This window comes from Rhagoletis zephyria, unplaced genomic scaffold (assembly GCF_001687245.7).
Source record: "Rhagoletis zephyria isolate East Lansing unplaced genomic scaffold, Rhagoletis_zephyria_1.1 Rzeph_scaffold_00462, whole genome shotgun sequence".
Classification (NCBI taxonomy): domain Eukaryota; kingdom Metazoa; phylum Arthropoda; class Insecta; order Diptera; family Tephritidae; genus Rhagoletis; species Rhagoletis zephyria.
This window is the reverse complement of record NW_016157546.1, coordinates 203699-209292: the sequence shown is the minus strand read 5'-3', so window position 1 is coordinate 209292 and position 5594 is coordinate 203699. Positions and strand designations below refer to the sequence as shown.

Sequence of the window (5594 nt, the reverse complement as noted above, 5' to 3'; positions counted from 1 at the left end):
TGTCTGTATATAAATTGTAAATTTTCCATCGCTTTTTAAAACATTAAATATATTTCATTTTTTCCTCCTAAGGAATCATACAAACAAACAATGCACTGAAGCTGATGTTTGAGGAGATAAAATCGCGATTCAATGCAAAATACCTGCTAACGTATCGCCTCAACCAGGACGTCCTGGAAAACTTTTTTGGCGTGATACGTTCTAAAGGTGGGTTGCACGACCACCCTGACCAGCAGGAGTTCAAATACCGCCTCAGACTATATCTGCTTGGCCACAACAAAGGCGTGTTATCCGACTCGGCGAATGTTGAGGAGGACGACACACCTGATTTGGAGATTACACAACCTCCACTCACAGGTACTTGAACCTTGATTACAATTTATTTAAAATGTATTTATAAGTAATGTAATAAACAAAAATAATTTTTTGAGGTACTTTCCTTCAAAACCTTCAAGATCGCCCCGTAGAACTATGGCCGGTCGAAGAAGCCGAGTTCAGCGAATTGGAGTTCGATGGCCTCGAGCATTTAGCGGGGTCNCCTCCAGCATTTAGCGGGGTACATTTGCCATAAACTTCACGATGATATTCCCAGCACATCGCTCAGAGGTAATGATGACCCATCGTTTTCCTGGGCAAATCACTTGAGTGAGGGTGGTTTGAAAATACCCAGCTCTTCAATGATGGACCAAATGCGTAATCTAGAGTCAGTATTTCAAGCAATGAACGAAGATGGCTTGCTCATTACAAATGGCTTTGTAAAAAAACATATTGAGCAAGCCCCGAATATTCATTGCGATATTAAAGTGAAAAAGTTATTTTTCAGGGCAAGAATGTTCTTTAAAATACGCAAATTAAATAAAGAACTCACTGATAATGCCCACAAAAAAAAGAAAATATTCAAAAATACTGACCTAAATGCGCTTGGTACCACCAACAAATAGGCAGGGTATGCAGCATATAAGGTAAGTTATAAATTTACACATTGAATACATTTTACAAATTCCGTTCGTTTGCAGCTTGGAAGTGGGAGAAATCATATCAGAAGTGAAATATACTAATGTCAAAACTTAGCATGCCACGAGTAAGAAAATTATTCACAAATTACATTGCAACATAAATTTATTTATTTACATGTCAGTACTGTTGATACATAAAACGCCCTTTTCAGGGCCGCCAAAAATTTGTAAAGAGATCAAAGTTTTTACAAATGTATATACGAGCATAAATCTATATATTAATACGCTAACATAAATTTTGTTTCCGTTCGTTTGGCGATTCTACCGAACCGATTTCAAAACCAAGAACACCGTTGGAAAGGCATTTTTCCGTAGATGAGCGGAGTTTTTATGGTTTCACAATTGGTTGAAAATTACGGTCAAAACCGTCGTTTAAACATCTTCGAATTGTGTATAGATGTTGCTGCAACATGTTCAATTTGACATGTTTAGCCTGTTGTTTCACTACACATTTGAAATTAAGCTTTGAAATAAAGATAAATATGAAGATGAAGAAATAAATGATAACGATGAAGTAAAAAAAAAGAAGCCAGAAGTGAAGATAAAGACGAAAATGGAGACAATCACAGATACATAAGAATTAGGGTAACTGAAAGGGTAAGAACATTTCTTGAATTTATGAAGTGAAACTTCTTTAGCGGCAGTTGGTTGGTTGGGAGTAAATTGCCAAATTCAAGGAAAATAATGCACATAGAAATAGTTCTCAGCGGTTTAGCGGTTTGAGAATAAAAACAAAAACAAAGATGCCTAGAGGTACAGGCAAAAACGAAGATCAAAGTAAATTTAAACACTTTAAGGTAAAGGTGAAGAGGAATATGCAAAAATAAAGATAAATATGAAGAAAAGGATGAGGATGAAGATCGATATTGTTATCGATATAAAACTCGATATTTTTATCGATATAATAATCGATATTGCTATCGATAAAAAATCGATATTGTTATCGATACTGTTATTGATTAAATAACCGCTATTGAAATCGATATAATAATCAAAATAATAATCGATATTGTTATCGATACAATAATGGATATTGTTATCGGTATAATAATCGATTAAATAATTGATTTTGTTATCGATTTAGTCATTTATATTGTTAACGATATGTACAATAATCGATACTGATGATTGTTATATTTATCGATGAATTAATCGATTTTACAATCGTTGTATTTTTCTATATGTATATGGATATTGTTATCGGTATTTTTATCGACACAGTTATCAACAGGGTTATCGATACACTAATCGGAACATGGAATGTGATCACATTACATGACATCACATCACATTTTATCACATGATATGAAGAGACATCACATGATATTACATCACATAATATGATATCACATTACACGATACCACGTGACATGACATTATATGATATGACATCACATTATATGGCATGACATCACATGACTTGACATCACATGAAATGACATCGTATGACATGACATGGCATTACATGAAGTGGCATCACATGATATGGCATCATATGGTATGACATCATATGACATTACATTAGAGGATATGACAACACATGGCATGACATCCTATCACATCACACAAAATCACGTCACATCTTATCACGTCATCGCACCTCATCCCATCTACGTGAATGGAAAAAGAAAAGGATATAAGCAAGGATGTGAAAGATAAAAACAAAGATGAAGACCAAGGTAAAGTTACCGATTTCAAAACCAAAAACACCGTTGGAAAGGTAATTTTCTGTAGATGAGGAGAGTTTTTATAGTTTCGAAATTGGTTGAAAATCGTTGTTTAAAAATTTCCATATTTGTGTATGATTGTTTTTGCAACCAGTTCAATTTAAGCTGTTCGCATTTTGCTTCACTTCATATTTGAAATAAAGATAAATATGAAGATAAAGAAACAAGTGATAACGATGAAGACAAAAAAAAAGACTTAGTTGTCCAAATTAACCGAGCTATAAAAACGTGGGGGATTAACGAAATTTGTCAAGTTAAAGAAATGTATCAAGTTATCGATATTTATTAAATTATCATTATTTATAGACTTAACGGAATATATCGAGGTGTCGTAATGCATAGAGTTCTTTCAACTTACAGAGTTATCGATAATTATTGATCTACTGAAATTGTGTGGTTCAACAAAGCGAAGTTTATGGAATTTTCAAAATATATCGATTTATCGAAATTTCAAGGTTATATAAGCTTATCGATTTATCACTGCTTATCGAATTTAATCGTCTTAACAGAGTGTAAATGTAAAATGTTTACATAGTTTTCGAAAAATGTGGAGATGTCAAAANCGGTTAGTTAATTTGTACCGAAATCCTCTCCAAGGCTTCTAAAACTAGAAAAACTGTCGAATTTCGACAGTAACTGGCACTCTAGTTAACATAAAAGGCCCTATTTAGGGCCACAATAAATTTAGAAAGAAATCAAAGTTTTTACAAATTTATATATGTACGAGCATAAATTAACTTAAAAGGCCCTTTTTAGGGCCACAATAAATTTAGAAAGAAATCAAAGTTTTTACAAATTTATATATGTACGAGCATAAATTAACTTAAAAGGCCCTTTTTAGGGCCACAATAAATTTAGAAAGCGATCAAAGTTTTTACAAATGTATATACGAGCATAAAAGGCCCTTTTAAGGGCTACAACAAATTATAATAAAAGGCTCTTTTTAGGGCTACAATAAATTTACATAAATTTAAAAAATTATAAAAAATCAACGCGGATTTTTGCCAGTTAAAGCTTTCACTTGTTTTACTAGAATTAAAAAAACTATCTTTCTGAGTACTGAAAATATTTCTAAGATTTCATATTAAAAAGTTCAAAATTAAGACGAAAATTCATTGAATTTATCTAAGTTCTGTGTAATGTTTGAAAGTTTGACTAATATGGTTTTGATTAAAGCTTGAACCATATTTTTGTAGTTCCTCCTCATCTCACTAATCCCACTGCCATGAAACGCCCATTTTCCGCGTATATAATATGTGTTTTTAGCATCGGCCAATTGTTCCATAGTGTTGGTTTCATTGCTGGCGTCACCACCGGGTCCAGCACTTGGTATCACACCTCGCCAATAATCGCCTTAAGATGTTTTTCGTCTTGCAACACAACCTACGAAATTGGAAATATATACTTCACCAGTTGGTTTATATCATGACGTGTCACTTGCTGTACTTTATCCATCATCCCACCATAACACTCTCGCAATTTAATAATTTTTTCGAGTCTATCGAAAACATAATCCTCTAGAGCTTTCACCTTAATTTGATAGTTTGGCAACTGTTTTCGTTTATCAGTGTTTGCATTGCACCGCGATCCCTTTGTTCTTTTCTATTTGCCAATAACGCTTTCTTTTCAGTTATCGATCTATTGAGCAGTTGAATCCTCTGCTTTTTACGTTTAATTTCACATTGCAAGTGTTCGCTGGAGCGCTGCTCACGCATGAAGTGTTAATATCGAATACTCAAGTCGTTGAGGCCGCCTTTAATATTAATATATTTCCGTTGTTTCTCAAAAAGGCTGAAATAGAATGAAATTAATTCCAAGCTGCAATCTTTAGCATTGAATTGCATATACATATGTATGTGCCCAACTTACTTTTCCTTCTGCGTACAACCAGCAACATTACTGTGCACAATGATACCATTACGCACGCATCAGCAACAGTGAAAATTATGCTAGTGTTGGGATTTTCCACACAGTGGACCCCTCTATATCCTCGGGATTGGCATGACCGCCCGTATATTTGCAAACATCTTCACTTGAACTGGACACGTGAAATTTCAGATTTGGTGCATTGAAGCTCTCATCGGTCGATGAGCTAGACATAGATGCCATAACATAGTGGTCAACCACCACAACGAACTCTTCCTGCTACCTATGCGCTGCATCACAATGCTTTTACGCTATGCACAATCAGCTCAATTACTTTTGGTACAACTTTTTCATAAAGTTAAATTATTAAAAACTCTATACTTGTTATTTGTAGCACTCTAGCTTCTATTCAAATTTAAAGCTTTAATTTAACAAAGTTTTGATTGTTGCCAACGATACTGGGCGGAGCACTGCCCGCAAAACCTGGAGGCGGTTTTGTCATGTCCGGTAGAAAGAAATTCCCCGCTCCACCCTGCTGCGGCATGTTGTGGAGCGCAAAGTTATTTTGCTACGGATCACTTGGTGGAACGAAATTTATGTTGCTGTCATATTGCTGTTGTTTCCGATAGTGGTGATTCCCGACACCGCCATAACTATTATCATCAACTCCAGGCGGTTTTCTTAAGTTCCTCATCATCAACTTGCATGGAAACCTTCTGCGCCGTAAGCGGTGGAATCTTCGGAATGCTGTTGTGATGGTAGCGCGGCGACAGCCGGCAAAATCCCACCTGCATTTAGCAATACCGATGCCAACATTTGCTGTTCCAATGGTTGCTTCTGTTGCTCCAGTTGGCTGAATTGTTGCTTTGCATGTTGGATGAAGATTTCTGCGAGGTGCGCTGAATTCACAAAGTATGTGGCTTTTATCACATAGTTTTTTTATATTATTAGTTACCGTTCGCGGTTTAATAATCAAAAAATCTAC

At 35.1% G+C, this 5594-nt stretch overlaps 1 pseudogene; it reads right to left on the bottom strand.

Annotated features, from left to right (window-relative positions):
* Positions 1 to 3842: 3842 nt before the first annotated feature.
* LOC108359796 (uncharacterized) lies at positions 3843 to 4853 on the bottom strand (annotated as a pseudogene).
* Between the last annotated feature and the right edge of the window lie 741 nt (positions 4854 to 5594).